Source organism: Ranitomeya variabilis, chromosome 4 (assembly GCF_051348905.1).
Source record: "Ranitomeya variabilis isolate aRanVar5 chromosome 4, aRanVar5.hap1, whole genome shotgun sequence".
Taxonomy (NCBI): domain Eukaryota; kingdom Metazoa; phylum Chordata; class Amphibia; order Anura; family Dendrobatidae; genus Ranitomeya; species Ranitomeya variabilis.
The window spans coordinates 635760861-635780903 of record NC_135235.1 but is presented as its reverse complement, the minus strand read 5'-3'; the positions used below and the strand labels follow the sequence as shown (position 1 = coordinate 635780903).

Sequence of the window (20043 nt, the reverse complement as noted above, 5' to 3'; positions counted from 1 at the left end):
TTTCTCTCTATCCGAAGATGGGTCAGATATAGGGGATTCATATCCTTTTTTACTTCTAGTATGTGGCTCTTTCTCAGAATCTCGCAAGGTTTGTAACTCTTGCCTTATCATGAGCCTGATGTCCTCAGATTTAACTGAGGCCTCCTCCCGCAAGGTAGAAGCAATACATGATTTGCATAACCTCTTTTTATAACTATCCGGGAGAGGCTGGAGGCATAATGCACACTGTTTGTGCTTCGTCTTTTCTGTTTTCTTTCCCTAAGTGTATAAAGGGAAAGGGAACACCAGTCAGCTTATGAGGGTAGGAGCACACTTACCCCAGTGAAGCTTTAACGGTACCGATTGACGAGGAGGTTTAGGTGGAGAATCGGATTTCTTCCTGGAGGATCCGCTCTGTTTGGAGCGACTGCTGCTGCCCCGTGTACGCAGGGTGGCCGTGGTGTCTTCTATGGAGAGCATCGCAGGGGTCTGTGACGCATCCATTGTGGACACCGGGCGCTTGTGCCGGTGTCCTTTTTACATGGGGGCCGCCATCTTCTTCCGGTTGAACCCGGAAGTGCTAACCACTTCCGGGTCGCGGCCATACTGTATGCACTCGCGCTGTCACCGGCATCAGCGCGGGTGTCGTCCACCTCCTCCTCCGCCCGGAGTTTCAATTCAGGACTCCCGGGTAAACTGTGGAGCTGCACGCCGCCTGAGCGCTCGCCAAAGCGCAGCGCTTACCTCTCCTCGGCGCTAGGTCCCGCAGACTGCCCGGATGGATTCCCATGAGCCAGGAACCCCTGCAGTTGTGGCCTCATGGCGTCTGCCAGCCGAGGGGGGAAACTGACGAGAGGACCCCCGACGCTGCATCCAGCTCTGGAGCCCTTGCCGTCCTCACAGGTAAACTGCGCAAGCGGCATCCAGGCTAGGCATCCTCTTCTCCGTGGATTCCCGTAGGAACAGGAAACCAAACTGTGGGAGCGAGGGGGACCGCCCCTTTTATCTCTCCGTAGGGTTTCCTGTTCCTAGGGGCGGATCCCCTCTCTCAGTGGGTGCTGTCGTGGCGAAGAGAAAATACAGAATATATATATATGTGTCTCAATGACATATATATATATATATATATATATATATATATATATATATATATATATATATACTGTATATATGTTTTCCCGAACATTTCAGCACATAAATCCATTAGATGTCGGTTTTTCAAGCTTGCGAGAAAATCTCGGCATACGGATGCCATACGGATGTCACACGGATGTCACACGGATCATTTGATGCGAGGAAATCGCATCCTCGCACTGCACACGGATCACTGTTTTTGAAACATTTGTGCGATTCTCGGCCGTGAAAAACGGACCGTTTTTTTATACGTTAAGTGTGTCCCCGGCCTAAATCTGATTGTACCAGAAAGGCACTGCATAAATCGAGAAAACTGAAAAAGGTGATATGTGTCAGGGAAGACATAATTCTAACAATTACTAAAAGAAAAAAAAAAAATTGTTAAATTCATAAAAGCAACGGGTATGAATGTTCTCAGTAACATAAACAAAAAATAAAATTGGTGGATGAAGGGGGAGGGGGCATGACCGGAAGCAAGGAGAGTTAGACATGCAGAAGAGACCTCTGAACCAAACAGCATAAATCTTTCTAATCTAGCCGGTTTACCCTACCATCCACAGCCAAAACATCTCACCTCACTCTGTGGCAACGGGAGAAACCGTTTGAGCTCACTATTGTGGCTGCACTGGTGCCATCATCTGAGGCCTACTTGTAGGCCCGAAGCCTTAGACTATCCAGAGAGCAAGTCGCCTCTCACTGACCTGGAAGTAGCCTGCAGCCCTCATAGACGAGACTGAAGCTTTTGAGAGGTAGGAGGCTAATTGACACCCTTCCTGGGTGAGTCCACCAGAAAGCCGGAGGGTTAGGACCCAGTATGCATATGGTAATACCCCCACCCTAATTATCTGCAGCCACAACCAAGAGCTTCCCTCTGCCTAATGAGCATTCATACAGCAAAAAAGGCAGAAATTTTTACCTCATTACTTCACAAATAATGCAGCAAACCCATGTAGTAAAGATGGCGGCAACACAGGAGCAAAATACCGTATTTTTCAGACTATAATACGCACTTTTTCCCAAAAAAAAAATTTGTGAGGAAAATGGAGGGTGCGTCTTATAGTGCAAACGCAGGCTTACAGGTTGGTTGCGGCAGTGGTGTGGTGTCAGCAGAGATGCGGCGATGCTGAGGTGCGGTGGGCGGTACGGCGTACACCTGAGCAGGGTCCCTTCCTCAGGTGTGGTGACGTTGCGGCCCGGTGTCCACGGAGAGCAAGAGCTGGGTGAATCACGGGTTTCTCGGCGGCCATCTTCCTGAGGCTGCGAGTGCGCAGATTGAGTTCCCTGAAGCCCCGGGAAGCAGAGTACTCAAGCTGCTCACATGCGGCCTCAGGAAGATGGCCGCCACCACTGAGAAAGCCGTGATTAACCCGGCTCTGCTGCTCGTCTTGGACACCGGGTCGCGGTGTCACCTCACCTGAGGAAGAGACCCTGCTCAGGTGCACGCCGTACTGCCCACGGCGCCTCATCATCACCGCACCTCTGCCGCCGCCACCCCTCGTGGACACCAGGCCGCGGCATCGCCCACCTTAGCAGGAAGGGACCCTGCTAAGGTGCACTCTCCATAGCCCACACCGAACATCAGCACCGCGAACACCAGACTGGACTAATCCTGAGGAAGGGACCAGGGATGATGCCTCCTGTAACCCTGCTGTACCACCGCCAGCCCTCAGGTAAGATACCTTAAATTCAGACAATAAGACGGACCACCATCTTAGAAAAATCTTTCTCTTTCTCGTTTTCTTTCTTCTTCTGCTGAACTTACATATATGTTGCCGTTAGATCACTGACTATGAGAATGTGTTGAGGGAATTAACCCCTTTCAGACCTCGGACGGGATAGTACGTCCGAGGTCAGAACCCCGCTTTGATGCAGGGCTCCGGCGGTGAGCCCGCATCAAAGCCGGGACATGTCAGCTGTTTTGAACATTGAGGCATCTAACAGGCGCTTCTGGCCGGAAATGAGCGCATCGCCGACCCCCGTCACATGATCGGGGGTCAGCGATGCTTCTGCAGAGTAACCATAGAGGTCATTGAGACCTCTATGGTAACTGATCACCGGTAGCTGTGAGCGCCACCCTGTGGACGGCGCTCATAGCACACCTGCATTTCTGCTGCATAGCAGCGATCTGATGATCGCTGCTATGTAGCAGAGCTGATCGCGTTGTGCCAGCTTCTAGCCTCCTATGGAGGCTATTGAAGCATGGCAAAAGTTAAAAAAAAAAAAAAAAAGTTAAAAAAATGTGAAAAAAATAAAAAATATAAAAGTTTAAATCACCCCCCTTTCGCCCCATTCCAAATAAATCAATAAAAAATAAAATCAAACCTACACATATTTTATTATTGCTACGTTCAGAATCGCCTGATCTATCAGTAAAAAAAAGCATTAACCTGATCGCTAAACAGCGTAGCGATAAAAAAATTCGAAACACCAGAATTACGTTTTTTTGGTCGCCGCGACATTGCATTAAAATGCAATAACGGGCGATCAAAAGAACATATCTGCACCGAAATGGTATCGTTAAAAATGCCAGCTCGGCACGCAAAAAATAAGCCCTCAACCGACCCCAGATCAAGAAAAATGGAGATGCTACGGGTATCGGAAAATGGTGCATTTTTCTTTCTTTTTTTTTAGCAAAGTTTGGAATTTTTTTTCACCACTTAAGTAAAAAATAGCCTAGTCATGTTAGGTGTCTATGAACTTGTAATGACCTGGAGAATCATAATGGCAGGTCAGTTTTAGCATTTAGTGAAACTAGCAAAAAAAGCCAAGCAAAAAACAAGTGTGGGACTGCACTTTTTTTGCAATTTCACCGCACTTGGAATTTTTTTTCCCCATTTTCTAGTACATGACATGCTAAAATCAATGACGTCTTTCAAAAGTACAACTTGTTTCGCAAAAAATAAGCCCTCACATGGCCATATTGACGGAAAAATAAAAAAGTTATGGCTCTGGGAAGGAGGGGAGCGAAAAACAAACACGGAAAAATGGAAAATCCCAAGGTCATGAAGGGGTTAATATACTGCCTTCAATATACTTTCTAGAGAGGGTACAGAAAGTATTCAGACCTCTTTAAATTTTAAACTCAGTTTCTTTGCAGCCATTTTATAAATTCAAAAAAGTTCATTTTTTTCTCATTAATATACACTGCACCAGATCTTGACTGAAAAACAAAGAAATGTAGACATTTTTGCAGATTTATTAAAAAAGAAAAACTAAAATATCACATGGTCATAAGTATTCAGACCCTTTGCTCAGTATTCAGTAGAAGCACCCTTTTGAGCTAGTACAGCCATAAGTCTTCTTGGAAATGATTCAAGATAAAGGTATGACCACCGATCCAAAATATGTGAAACAAGCAGGGTGGGACCAAATAGTTAAAATGTAACTTTTAATAATTATATTTAAAAATGGTGTTAAAAAACACCTAACAACTGATAATTTGCGCACACTAATTCACACTCAACTACATGCTAACAAGACTAAACGGATTAACCTACGGTTAGATATTATTCCAGGAGTTGCCAAAAAAACCTGTATACTAACACAGCTAGATAGATTAATCAGCAATCAATATAATTCAAAAAGTAAAGAGTAAAATTATTAGTAAAGCACATGTTCCCAATGATACTTATACGTAGAGACCGACTCTTGGAAAAATCATAAATGAATGATCAAAGCAGAAACATTTACTGCTCATACATGACCGATCATTTGCGGATCAGGAGTAACACACTATGATCAAAATTAGCAAAAGGAACGATCTCACCTCGTATTCCTTTGTTCATCCGGTGAAAAAATAAGGACCTTTGTACTTGGTGTCATATTATGGTGGAGGCACCTCTTATTCATCCGTACATTGCCCCGAGACGAATCATCAGCCAGGACCCATACCGTCACCCCAAAGCCCACAATTGCTCAGTTTGGCTGGACGGCCAGATCTAGGAAGACTTCTGGTGGTCCCAAACCTCTTCCATTTAAGGATTATGGAGGCCACTGTGCTCTTAGGAACCTTGAGTACTGCAGAAATTCTTTTGTAACCTTGGCCAGATCTGTGCCTTGCCACAATTCTGTCTCTGAGCTCCTTGGCCAGTTCCTTTGACCTCCTGATTCTCATTTGGTCTGACATGCACTGTGAGCTGTGAGGTCTTATATAGACAGGTGTGTGTCTTTCCAAATCAAGTCCTATCAGTTTAAACACAGCTGGACTCCAATGAATAAGTAGAACCATATCAAGGAGGATCACAAGGAAATGGACAGCATGTGACTTAAATATAAGTGTCTGAGCAAAGGGTCTGAATACTTATGGCCATGTGATATTTGTTTTTCATTTGTAACAAATTTGCAAAAATGTTTACATTTCTGTTTTTTTTTCAGTCCAGATGGGGTGCAGAGTGTACATTAATGAGGAAAAAAAATGAACTTTTTTGAATTTACTAAATGGCTGCAATGAAACAAAGAGTGAAAAATTTAAAGGGGTCTGAATACTTTCCGTACCCACTGTATGTTAAGATTCTACACTGTGTGCAGGATTCTTGGAAATGATAATACTGTATAGACATTTACTCTCTCATGGTGATTGTCGTTATTTAGGCTCTGTCAGTGCCTTGGGGTTGTACCATTTGTTTCTTTTATAACTCAATAGGTACAGAAATAAAAATAAAAAAAAACACAATTGGTGGCTGAGCAACATAGGCAGCCCCAGTAGTATAAGGCATAGTACACAAAGTGTAAGTAAATTTAATAGAAAAATGAAAAAAGTGTTTATGAATCAGTATTCATTAACATATAGATATACCGTATATCTAATCATAAAATAACTTGTGCAAATATGAAATGGATGAGTATCCCACAAAGGAGTCACAAACAATACATATAAATAATTGGTGACAATAAAGTCACTCACCAAAACACAAATGCTTCATCAGAGATGGGGCAAAAAAGGGGATAAGGGGTGGGAAAAAGAGGGGATAAGGGATAGGAAGCAGAGGGGATAAGATTGTGGAGTTTAGCCAAACATTTAAAAAGCGGATAGCCAATAAAAAAAGGTACTGTACATATAGTGACAGCAGGTGATTTCAATGCAAATATTAAGTATTAAGAAAAAGTATGTGCTGTGTACTCACTGATGCAAGGGCAAAAATAACAGATCAGAATGTCATAGTCTAGATACTGAATAGATCATAGAGAAACAGAATTAATAAAGGGAGAAATAGAAAGACAAGCAATAACATCCAGACAACCCAACATAGTAACATAGTTATTAAGGTTGAAGGAAGATTTTAAGTCCATCTAGTTCAACCCATAGCCTAACTTAAAGGGAACCTGTCACCCCGTTTTTTCGGTATGAGATAAAAATACTGTTAAATAGGGCCTGAGCTGAGCATTACAATAGTGTAGTTTGTGTACCCCGATTCCCCACCTATGCTGCCGAAATACGTTACCGAAGTAGTCGTTTTCGCCTGTCAATCAGGCTGGTCAGGTCAAAAGGGTGTGGTGTCCTCCCCCAGATCTTGCGTAGTTTTCCGTTGGTGGCGTAGTGGTGTGCGCATGTCCAAGGTCCAGAATCCTCTGCCAGGGGATTTCAAAGAGCGCGGTGTCCGTTATTGCATTGGTGATCGGTGGGCGCGGCCATCTTCCTTTGGCCGCGCGTGCGCAGAAGCGGCGCTGTGCTGGCCGCGACGCTCTGCTGGCCGCGGCTTCAGGAAAATGGCCGCGGGATGCCGCGCGTGCGCAGATGGATATCGCGGCGGCCATTTTCCTGAAGCCGCGGCCAGCAGAGCGTCGTGGCCAGCACAGCGCCGCTTCTGCGCACGCGCGGCCAAAGGAAGATGGCCGCGCCCACCGATCACCAATGCAATAACGGACACCGCGCTCTTTGAAATCCCCTGGCAGAGGATTCTGGACCTTGGACATGCGCACACCACTACGCCACCAACGGAAAACTACGCAAGATCTGGGGGAGGACACCACACCCTTTTGACCTGACCAGCCTGATTGACAGGCGAAAACGACTACTTCGGTAACGTATTTCGGCAGCATAGGTGGGGAATCGGGGTACACAAACTACACTATTGTAATGCTCAGCTCAGGCCCTATTTAACAGTATTTTTATCTCATACCGAAAAAACGGGGTGACAGGTTCCCTTTAAGATTCCCTAACATGTTGATCCAGAGGAAGGCAAAAAACCCCATGAGGCAAACACTAGGCTCCACATTGGGGAAAAAAAATTCCTTCCCAACTCCACATTCGGCAATCAGACTAGTTCCCTGGATCAACGCCCTATCAAGGAATCTAGTGTATATACCCTGTAACATTATACTTTTCCAGAAAGGTATCGAGTCCCCTCTTAAATTGGATTTTGCCATGGGATATTCTTGTGTAAATACTGATGAAAAAAAGTCATTTAGCATATTGGCTTTTTCCTCATCCATCATTTCACCCAGACTATTTTTAAGGGGGCCAACACTATCATTATTTAGTTTCTTACTATTTATGTAGTTTAAGAATATTTTGGGATTATTTTTACTCTCTCTGGCAATGAGTCTCTCTGTCTCAATCTTAGCTGCCTTGATTTGCTTTTTACAGAATTTATTTAATTTTCTGTATTTATTTAATGCCTCATCCCTACCTACTTCCTTTAATTCTCTAAATGCTTTCTTTTTGTCACTTATTGCGCCCCTTACAGCTCTATTTAGCCATATTGGTTTCCTCCTATTTCTAGTATGTTTATTCCCATACGGTATATACTGTGCACAGGTCCTATCCAGGATGCTAATAAATGTCTCCCATTTTCTTTGTGTATTTTTATGTCTCAGGATATCGTCCCAGTTAATTGCACCAAGATCATCTCTCATCCGTTGGAAATTTGCCCTCCTGAAGTTTAGTGTCCTTGTCACCCCTCTACTACACATCTTATTAAAGGATGCATGAAAACTTATTATTTTTTGATCACTATTCCCCAAGTGACCCCCAACCCTTATATTTGATATGCGGTCTGGCCTGTTGGTTAATATTAGGTCTAGCAGTGCCTCCTTCTTGTTGGGTCCTGAACCAGTTGTGAAAGGTAATTGTCTCTTATAGTTGTCAAAAACCGATTACCTTTGCTGGAACTGCAGGTTTCTGTTCCCCAATCTATTTCAGGGTAGTTGAAGTCCCCCATAATAAGGACTTCTCCTTGAGTTGCAGATTCATCTATTTGCTTTATGAGGATATCCTCTGTTGCTTCCATTATCTTTGGGGACTTATAACAAACCCCTATCAGTAATTTATTACTTTTTCCCCATCCCCTTATCTCCACCCACAGGGACTCTACATTTTCATTAGATTCACCTATATTATCACGCAGGAAGGGTTTTAAGGATGATTTTACATATAGACACACCCCTCCCCCTCGCTTATCCGTTCGGTAATTTCTGAACAGACTATAGCCCTGCAAGTTAACAGCCCAGTCATGGCTCTCATCCAGCCATGTCTCAGATATCCCCACCATGTCATAATTATGTTCCAACAAAATTAATTCTAACTTCTTAAATTATTAACTGTTCTAACCCCCCCCATGCCACCCCCAACATCCTTATTTGTACCCAGGTCTCTATCTGCACTATCTTCCCCTCCTATAAATTGAATACCCTCCCCCCCATTCCCTAGTTTAAACACTCCTCCAACCTTCTAGCCATTTTCTCCCCAGCACAGCTGCACCTTCCCCATTGAGGTGCAGCCCATCCCTAGCGTAGAGCCTGTAGAGAACTGAGAAGTTGGCCCAGTTCTCCAGGAACCGAAACCGCTCCTTCCTATACCAATTCCTGAGCCACTTACTTATCTCCCTAATTTCCCTTTGCCTCTCTGGCGTGGCACGTGGTAAAGGCAGTATTTCAGAGAATATCACCTTGGAGGTCCTTGCTTTAAGCTTGCAGCCTAATTCCCTGAAATACTTTTTAAGGACCTTCCACCTACCTCTAACTTTGTCATTTGTGCCAATGTGTACCATGACCACTGGGTCCTCACCAGCCCCTCCCAGTAATCTGTCCACCCGGTCAGCGATGTGTCAGACTTGAGCGCCAGGTAGGCAGCAAATCGTTTGATGATCTCTGTCTTTGTGACAGACTGCCCTATCTGTTCCCCTAATAATTGAGTCCCCCACTAGTAGCACCTGTCTGGCCTGCCCTGCTCTCCTATTTCCCCACTCACTGGAGCAGTCACTCCTCCGGCTTTCAGAGGACATGCCTTGCTGCAGCAGTGCTACCCCTGTACTGGCACCCCCCTCATCTGACAACTTAGCAAACTTATTGGGGTGTGCCAGATCAGGACTAGCCTCCCTGGCACTCTTCCATCTACCCGGCCTTCTGTCACCCAGCTAGCTGCCTCACTTTCCTGCAGCTCCATAATACCATCCTCCCCACATCTATCCCAGTGAGCTGCTACTCAGTGAGCAAAAGGCTCTTTTCCATATTGTCTATGGATCTCAGTGTTGCCAGATGCACATTTAGATCCAGAACCTGGGCTTCCAAATGCACAACATGCTCACATCTCGCACAGCAGTATGCACCCTCGACCGGCTGCTCAAGGATTGCATCCATGTGGCAAGATGTGCACAATGTCCTAATGGGGATTGCACCAGACAGAAAAGTTAAGTAATAAAATGCAAACAGCAATTTGGTAATTCATCCCTTGTAAACTCCCTGAACCCAAAGTCACCGAATCAGAAGTCGCACACTTACTTCCATTCGCATTTATGCTCCATTCACACTCGCTAAGGAAGATTTAAAGAGTTTTTTTTTCCTTTAGCACTAACCCAACATCTCAATGCACTTCCAAAAAAAAAAACCATCACTGTGCTGTGTATGTAATAACGTCCACGGGCCCACTCATCCCTAATCACAACAATAGTCAGCGAGCGCACAGGTGTAAATACAGGCGTATATGACTACAGTGAGTACAAAGGAAAAACTTCCAGGTTCTCTTATTTCTCTAACAAATAATCCCTGTGACCCTAATGTGCAGGGTCCCGGTGCCCCCCAGGACTGAGTCCTGTCCCCTCTATCACACAGTCCCTGCTCCCCCATTACCGCTCACCAGTGCAGACTTCTCCCTTCAGCTCTTACATGTGGAGCCGGCTGTACCCTAATGTGCAGAGTCCCGGTGCCCCCCAGGACTGAGTCCTGTCCCCTCTATCACACAGTCCCTGCCCCCCATTACCGCTCACCAGTGCAGACTTCTCCCTTCAGCTCTTACATGTTGCAGCTTCCTGCACAGCAATCCCTTCACTTCCTACAAGCCCCCATCCTCCTCCTCCTCCTCCTCCCCCATTTGACTGATCACATGACTGTGACATCATCACAGGTCCTGGAAGCAGAACTTCAGAATAGAGAGAGGGAGAATCTCTGCTCAGCTCTGGGTAAATGTTTCTTCCCCTCTAGCGCCCCCTGTGGCCACAGACATTTCCCACGTGTTTCTGCCCCGGCAGGAGGAGATGTCGGAGGGGACATGAGGGCAGTGAGGGGCATTCAGCAGACCCCCGAGACTGCAGGGCAGAGACCCAAACCCGGACTGTCCGCTGTATCCGGGACGGTTGGGACCTATGGAGTTATTTGTGTTCCTCATTCACAGTCGGAGCAGATAGAACTTTCTCATGTTCCAGAATCTTCTCTATACGACCTCTGGCTTTCTGTGCCTGTAAGGCCGTGGTCACACAGTGCAGAAATAATGTTTTGTTTTCTGCAGGATCCGCACTGAACTGCATAATAACAATCTCCTCTGATTATTACATTATTGCTGCTTTTCTCTGCCTTTTCCTCATTATTTGATGCAGTTTTGGTGCAAATGTGAAACAATGTGATTATTAATGTGTTTTCATTGAAAGAAATCACTGAGCTTAAAACTCCAATATGAAAGAGTCCACTAGTTTATAGGCATCACTGACCTCGGTACACTTAGGGTACTGTCACACAGTACCATTTTGATCGCTACGACGGCACGATCCGTGACGTCGCAGCGATCGTATGATTATCGCTCCAGCGTCGTAGACTGCGGTCACACGTTGCAATCACGGCGCTGGAGCGATGCCGAAGTCCCCGGTAACCAGGGTAAACATCGGGTAACTAAGCGCAGGGCCGCGCTTAGTAACCCGATGTTTACCGTGGTTACCAGCGTAAACGTAAAAAAAACAAACAGTACATACTTACATTCCGGTGTCTGTCCCCGGCGTTCTGCTTCTCTCCACTGTGTAAGCGCCATAGCCGGAAAGCACAGCGGTGACGTCAGACGTCACCGCTGTGCTCGCTCTCCGGCTGGCAGACGCTCACAGTGCAGAGAAGCTGAGACGCTGGAGGACAGACACCGGAATGTGAGTATGTACTGTTTGTTTTTTTTACGTTTACGCTGGTAACCAGGGTAAACATCGGGTTACTAAGCGCGGCCCTGCGCTTAGTTACCCGATGTTTACCCTGGTTACAAGCGAACACATCGCTGGATCGCTGTCACACACAACGATCCAGCGATGTCAGCGGGTGATCAAGCGACGAAAGAAAGTTCCACACGATCTGCTACGACGTACGATTCTCAGCAGGATCCCTGATCGCTGCTGCGTGTCAGACACTGCGATATCGTAACGATATCGCTAGAACGTCACGAATCGTACCGTCGTAGCGATCAAAATGGTACTGTGTGACAGTACCCTTAAAATATAACTTTTATTGTGAACCCTATAAAAAACGTGTACTAATTCCACCGTACCGTTTAGCAGTCTTATCCAATCCGACAATTTGAATCAGATATGGATACTAATAATGGGTACATTTAGATATAATCGGCCGTGCATGCTAACAAGTCTGTTAGTTATTGTATTACTGATGCGGTGAGGCTGCCGAGCGTCATTGTCCAGCAATACATTGCTCTATGCCTCATGAAGTCAGAGAGGTTCCGTGCATATAATACCATCATATTCCTTGTCAATCAGTCTGGAACTGCTCTCACATTAGCTCCCAATCTAGACATTAACTAGGTCACAGAGCAGCTGAGTAGAAGCTGGCTGCCTAGTATCCCTATCTTGCCTGACAGCTGCTTATAGGACCTGGTAATGAGCAGAGATGAGAGAACGTGTTCAGAAAACGTTCACCAATCTCAAATTCGACATGAATGTAGCACATTCGGATTTGTGTTCACTTTCACAAGCATTTTAACTCATTTGGTAAAAGTCGTCACAGTTCAGTAAATCATCGCATTTCCACTAATGCTTTTGTATGACTTTGGCTAGGATAGTGGTGCTTTATGATGATAGGGAGGCACAGGGAGACATGTTTGATGAGGAGATGGGGTGTGGAGAGTTTAGAGGAGCATCTGAAGAGATTACAGGAGTGGCACGCTTTTTTTATTTTTTCCACTTTATGTGTGTTGATTCCGGCAACCAATCAGGGCGCAGAAACCATCAAGAGCATCATGACACAATGTCTTCTGTGATTGATTGCCAAAGTCATAAGTCCCTGGCCATTTAAAAAGCGGACATCTTGTTTTCCTTGCACCATTTGATCAATGTCACAGTGCAGAGAGGTCAGTCCTGCCACAACTGTGACAGTCTCCGGAAGCCCCATTAGCTACTCCAAATCATTTGTGCCAACTCTGTGTTTTGGTGGCAAATCAGAAGGTCAGATTTCCACGTAAAAATCGTTAGGCTTAATTCAGTGTTGCAGCCACGAGGCCCAATTAGCTACTCCAAATCGTTTGTGCTAAAACTGTGTTTCAGTGGCAAATCAGAAGGCCAGTCTTCCACTTAAAAATCATTAGGCATAACAGTGTTGTTCAGGCACACTAAGAAAATAAGTAGTGATTGTTCATTTAGTGACAGGTGACTGACTGCTGTGGGCCTAAGGTTGTAAAAAAGCAGGGTACAAGAAGGGAAGGCTACTTACAACATGAGTGGGAAAAAGCGAGGTCGTGGTAAAAGGGGTAATATGATCGGTGTTCGACATGTACTTGGGTAAGATGTTAATGTGAATGCAAGCTCAACTGAACAAACACCGTCTCATCCTATCGAAAGACCACTGCAACATCTGTTACTTGGCCTGCCTACTTGACTCCCTTTCTTTGGCAGCCACACAGCGTTACGCCTTGTAGATGAGGCTCAGAAAGAGCATGTGCTCCAGTGGATGGCAAGTGTTGCATCAAGTGGCCTCTTCTCTTCATTCACTTTAACATCACACACAGTACAATTCTCAGAGGTGGCTCCCCAATCACCCTTGTTTTCCCCCTTGTCAAAAAGTTTCAAACACCCAACTGACTGTGGGGAACCTCAGATGGGCCATTCTGAAGAGCTGTTCACACATTGTATTCCATGGGCATCAGAGGTCTGCTCTGAAGAATCACAGAATCGAGAGAAAAGCATCTTCACTGATGCTCAAAATTATTTCATGTTGGATCTGGGGCTGGATGAATTAGGGTCCGAGCAGAATCCAGACCCTCATCACCAGACGTTAACCACCAAGGGTTGAGGTGGTCCTGATGAGACTCAGATACCAGAGGCACACATGGTCTGTACAGTGCTGTCAGGGCAAGATGAAGAGAAGGGTGACTCTCAGGGTGAAGAATGTGAGAACAGAAACAATGAGGTTGTAGATCCCACTTGGTGTGAACCCAGAGGTAAGCAGCTGAGTAGCTCAGTGGAAGATGAGGCAGTTATGTTGCGAATTCCCACACAGACAAAAAGTAATGCAACCACGATATCACTGCTACTCAGCCCCATCTCTGGCTATGGCGAGCACCGGTTGCGTATGTGCAGTTCACAGGGGCCGCAAGGTTGCCTAACCTGTATGTTTTTTGCAACCACAAAAGATGACCCTATACACGTTATCTGTCAAAAAATGCATAAAAACACAGGGGAAGCAAAAGTTTCAATAATTTGACAAACATGCCATAGTGTGGGAATCTCACTGCGTTAAAATGCGGACTAGTGGGTCTCTCCAATGCGGACTAGTGGGTCTCTCCAACCACTGGCTGTCTCATCAACCCCATCTACTGCTTCTTCCTCCTCCATCACTATTCTAAGTCTTCACAAACAGGTCTCTATTTACCCACACAGTCGGGGTGAGCGACTACTGCTTTTGTGTCCCCTAGCACAACACATCTTTCTCAATCCACCATAACATCTCTGCCTGCACCTCACTCACAGTTCAGCAGTTTGTCCTGTTCTCTGTACTCTGCCCTCTCAGCACAGAAGCCAGCCCTCCGTCTTGCAGTTGTGGTCATGTAAAAGAATATTTCCTCCTACAAATGGCAAAGCTAAGAGCTTGGACTCCACCATCTCCAATCAGTTGGCCATGGAAATGCCGCCTTTCTTCCTAGTGGAAACAGACAGTTTCCAAAAGTTGATGGTCATCGCAGTCCCCCAGTACCAGTTGCCCAGTCGCCATTCCTTCTCTAAGAAAGCTGTGCCTGCGCTACACCAGCTTGTCACCTTGGGGGGAGGGAAACCAAAGATGATCATACATTCCATTGTATAGTGAAAACAAAATGAAAAACACACACAAATGTATGCAGATATGTATCAGATACAATGAGTAAATACAATCCCACATAGTGAAACCTAATAGATGACATATATTACAGATAAAACGTCCAAAATAAGGCTGCAGCCAGAGGTATACTAGTATAATGTCCTATTACCTGAAGAGATTGCACCAGCAGGGGCTCATATGATCCGTGCGTCCGCCCCTACGTGCATTTCGGATAAGTGTTTAAAAAGTATATTTTACGGAAGTGTGGTTAGCCGTGGACTGGAAGTGACGGTATGTTGCTATGGGTCAATGTAAATTCTAGTAATTCCAATATGAGATCCCTAGTCCCAGAAGACAAACTAGACTTGTCTAGGAAGTACCGTGCGGCCCTCAGGCCATCACAATGTTTTATGTTGGCATAGAGAGACTCAACATCCGCCATCACCAACATAGTATTTGAGTCCAGGAACAAATCATCAACTTTTTGGAGTTCGCCCATGTCCTTCAAAAATGATGGTAGGTTCTCAACTAATGGCTGCAGGTAAAAAATCTATCCATCGATTGATGTGCTCCAAATAGTTTCCCTAACCAAAATTATGGGATGTCCTGGTGGCATCTTATCGCTTTTATGGATTTTAGGAAGGAGGTACAGCGTCGAGATGGTAGGTTCTGCAACTGTTAGTGCTGAAGCCAGGTCTCTATTGATGACACCACTCTCAATGGCCCAATTCAGAGTGGCCTCAAGGTGAGAACTATAGGCAGACAATGGGTTATACCTCATTTTTCTATAACAGGTGGTAATATTGAGTTGGTGAAATGCCTCCTTCTCATGCATTATTTTGGGACAAATAAAAATGTTGCCCCACTTGTCTGCCGGCTAAAGCACTACATCAGGTACATTTTGAAGAATCTGTAGACATGCCTGCTTCTCCAGGCCCTGATACCTCATGCATGGCCCATGACTGACTGTTGCTGTGCCATTTGCACCTTTCTACTGTGGGTCAATTGATGGCACTTTTCATGGTGTCTGCCCCTAATTTTAGCTGTGAAGCTTTTTGTCACCCCTTAAGGTGTTGTCTATGCGTTTGGTTTTGCCTCCCATTGAATCTAATGAGGTTCGGGTACGTTCGTCGAACTGTCCAGCGAACAGTGGTCCATTCGGCGAATCCAAACCAAACCTTAAAAGGTTCGCTCATCTCTAGTGATGAGCCTCTCTCACAAGGCCAATCAGTTCCCAATCATTAACCCCCACGATTCTCAAGGATGCTAAAGATCTCAATCATCACTAAAAGTAATTATGACCAGTATCACTATATTGTATATAAGATTAATCAAATAAAAGGGGTATAGTAGATATTTTCATTTAAGCCCTTCGGAGTTACAGTTTTTAATCTGTAAAACCACTGGGCCTCGTTCCTCAAGATTTTGTTATCAAGATCACCCCCTCTTGGGAACCTCAAATTTTCTCTATCCCTGGAACTCGGCTCTCCCGATCTCCCTTCTTCCTGCCGGTCCCCACCGCTCTCCGCTACCTCTTTCGGGAGTGCGTTGGCTGGCTCCGCCCCGGTCCCTTCCTCTGCTGTCACGTGCCGCAGGTCCTGCATATCGGCGGTCGCGCCCCGACCCAGCCTACTCTCCATGAGCTACGAGCGCTGCTTGTCTTGCACCCAGTAGGACACGTGAACTGACTGGAGTGCTGTCAGTCGGTGTTCCTGATGGTAAATATGTTTTTCTGGTGATATCACATGTAAAGGAGCCTCTCAACCAAAAAATCACATGTTTTGCACAACCCATATCTAAAAGTCCCTGAGGCTGAGGGGGTGACCTTCATAATGTATTTTTTATACCATAGAAAAGCAGTTTTTTACATTAGTTTTTTTAGGCTCCGCATAGAATCTTAGAGATAAAAAAGGACCAAAACCACACAGTTCAGCAGCGTCTTTAGACTCTCAGTGATCAGAAGTTTTCATGATATCAGATGTGGCGTTGACAAGTTCACATCTACATGCAGAAAAAAAACTATAATAAATATAGCAATTACACTATGTGTGAACACGGCCTTAGCGTTACATTTTTATCACATTTTTAATTGTGGCAAGTGGGGTAGGCTTGGAGTTGATGTCAGCTTTGTATTGGCAGCTGATATCAAGCCCAGGGGTTAGTAATGGAGAGGCGTCTATAAGAGCCCCCCATTACTAACCCCATAGTAAGTTAAATACTGAAATAAACACATAGCAAGAATAAAATCACACAAACAAATACTGAAATAAACACATAGCAATAATAAAATCTTTTATTTAAAAAAAATCAACACCCTGCTTTACAAATTAATTTAAAAATGAAAAACAAAGTTTTTGTGACAACACAGCATAGTATCTTAACCCTCCGTCAGGAACAATGCCTTCACTAACGAGTTCAGGGTGGAATCTTTTGGGCCGAACTTGAAGGCTAGAGGGGATACTGATAGTTTTCATATTTCTACGCAGCTCTCCAAGCACTAGTTCATGGGCCAATTTTTTCAGATAGGCTCATCTTTGTTCAAGTTGGTTTTGAAGTTGCCGTATATACTCAAGTATAAACCGACCCGAGTATAAGCCGACCCCCCCTAACTTTGCCACAAAAAACTGGGAAAACTTAATGACTCGAGTATAAGCCTAGGGTGGAAAATGCAGCAGCTACCGGTAAATGTCAAAAATACAAATAGATACCAAAAGAAGTAAAATTAATTGAGACATCAGTAGGTTAAGTGTTTTTGAATATCCATATTGAATCAGGAGCCCCATATAACACTCCATAAAGTTTATGATGGGCCCCACAAATGCGGATTAAGGCCCCATAAGATGCTCCATACAGACATTTGCCCCATATAATGCTGCACAAACGTCGATTATGCCCCATAAGATGCTCTATAAAGATATTTGCCCCATATAATGCTCCACAAATGTTGATAATGGTCCCATAATATGCTCCATAAAGATATTTGCCCCATATAAAGCTGCACAAACACTGATTATGCCCCATAAGATGCTACATGTAGACATTTGCCTCATATAAAGCTGCACAAACATTGATTATGCCCCATAAGATGCTCCATGTAGACATTTGCCCCATATGCTGTTGCTGCGATACAAAAAAAAAATAAAAAAAATCACATACTCACCTCTCGTCGCTCAGGCCCCAGGCACTTGCTATATTCACCTGCTCCCCATTCCACCGCCACCGGCTGCGTCTTCCCCGTCCTCTGCAGACTGTTCAGGCAGAGGGCAGCGCGCACACTAATCGCATCATTGCGCCCTCTGACCTGAGTGAAAGTGCAGAGGACGGGGAAGACGCAGCTGCAGCCGGCGGCAGTGGAACGGGGAGCAGGTGAATATCGCACATTGCGTTATACTCACCTGCTCCTGGCGTGGTCCCTGGTTCCACGGCGCCGGCAGCTTCTTCCTGTAGTGAGGGGTCACATGGTACCGCTCAATACAGTAATGAATATGCGGCTCCACCCCTATGGGAGTGGAGTTGGGTCCATATTCATTACTGTAATGAGTGGTACCATGTGACCGCTCACTACAGGAAGCTGCCGGCGCCGCGGAACCAGGGATCGAAACAGGAGCAGTTGAGTATGATTACACAGCTGCCGCTCCACCTCCCCTGCCGTCCCCCTGGGACAATGACTAGAGTATAAGCCGAGAGGGGCAATTTCAGCCTAAAAAAATGGGCTGAAATTCTCGACTTATACTCGAGTATATACGGTAAATTATTTGTGAATTTACACCACCTAAATTCAACATAGTGAAAGATATGATCATTAGCCAGCGTGTGGCGTTTCTGCTGACGCTAAAAGTTGAGCACATCTGATCAGCTGTATCAACACCCCCTTTGGTTGCATTATAAAATGTAACTATTTCCGGGTTTTTTTGTGCTTCAGACCCAGGATCGATGGCATCATCATCATGAAGCGTTGAGACAATAATTACATTTTTCTTTTTGCGCGCGTATATAGGAAACCAAATACTTTTCATTATTGAAGCAAACATACTGCTATACTGTTTTCTCCCTTTCACATTTACAAACTGTGGGGCAATTCTTTTTTATTTTTTCTTCAGTACATACATATGAAAGATTCTGCATTTTCACATAATCAGATCACAATTTCAAAAGCAATTGTCAGCTGTTATATTGCAACTCAATCCAAATACTGTAAGGGCTCAGCCATTCTTTTCACAACATCACTGGGTTTGTTGCTGACATGGTATGGACCTTCTCCCTTTCCTGCATAAATTTCAAGGTTGTATGTGTAGACCTTCCTGACATCAACAAGGGCATACATTTTAACTCCTTATTTATAGGCTTTGACTTAATGTATTGACGAAATGCACATCTGCCACGAAAACCAGGGAGCATTTCGTCAATAATGACGCTCTCCCCAAGGCAACAGCTTTTCTTACAATTTTCAACAAATTTTTGGAATAAAGCGCGTATCGGAGCAAGCCGGTCATATGTATTACAATGGGTTCGGGTAGTTCTGTCGTCAAACAGAATCTTTAATCTTTTTAAACACATAACAAAGCCAAATTTTTCTTTTACATTACCATCTATACCCCAAAGACCCTCCAAACTTTGGCAATGTGCCCTATAAGCTCCTGCAAGGTATAACAATCCAAAAAAAAGCCCTCAGTTCTATTTAATCTGTGGGCTTGATGATTCTGTTGCAAATGAACTTATCTTTTATAATGTCTATATATTGATTTGTGTATGTAACAACAGAGTCTAGAATGTCATCTGTGAATAAACTTTTCCAGCATTTAGCGGCAGTTTTAGCATTCCTTGATGTTCCTTTAACTCCTTAATTACCAGGGGTAATTTTGGTTTTGCTTTTTAATTTTTTGCTCCCCTTCTTCCCAGAGCCATAACTTCTTTATTTTTCGATCAAAATGTCCATGTGAGGGCTTGTTTTTTTGCGAGACGAGTTGTATTTTTGAACGATACCATTGGTTTTTACTGGAAAAAGGTAAAAAAAATTCCAAGTGCAGTGAAATTGCAAAAAAAATTGCAATCCTACAGTTGTTTTTCGGTTTGATTTTTTTACCATGTTCACTAAATGCTAAAACTGACCTGTCATTAAGATTCTCCAGGTCATCACAAGTTCATAGACACCAAACATGTATAGGTTTGTTTTTATTTAAGTGGTGAACATTTTTTCAAAACTTTGTTAAATTATGCCATTTATCGATACCCATGCCATTAATCGATGAAAAGAGGATCGTGGACCTTATAAAATCTGGCCCAACACACTGCACAGCACTGCCCCCTGACGAAGCCGATGCGAAACGCGTGTTGGGGCTTTGGTGGTGACCTCTGCAAGTCTGCATAATGGGTAAGGTTTTTGGAACAGGGATTGACTTTTAGTGCGGTATACTTGACTTTGACCCTGGTGTGGGATGTATGATA

General features: G+C 44.6%; 1 protein-coding gene across 2 annotated transcripts in view; it reads right to left on the bottom strand.

Annotated features, from left to right (window-relative positions):
- Nucleotides 1-10388, bottom strand: part of LOC143767215 (uncharacterized) — a 53519-nt gene extending 43131 nt beyond the window's left edge. For both annotated transcript variants that reach the window (XM_077255363.1, XM_077255362.1), the window contains exon 1: nt 10317-10388. The gene's annotated coding sequence lies outside the window, so the exon portion shown is untranslated. The remainder of the gene's footprint in view (nt 1-10316) is intronic.
- Nucleotides 10389-20043: the final 9655 nt, after the last annotated feature.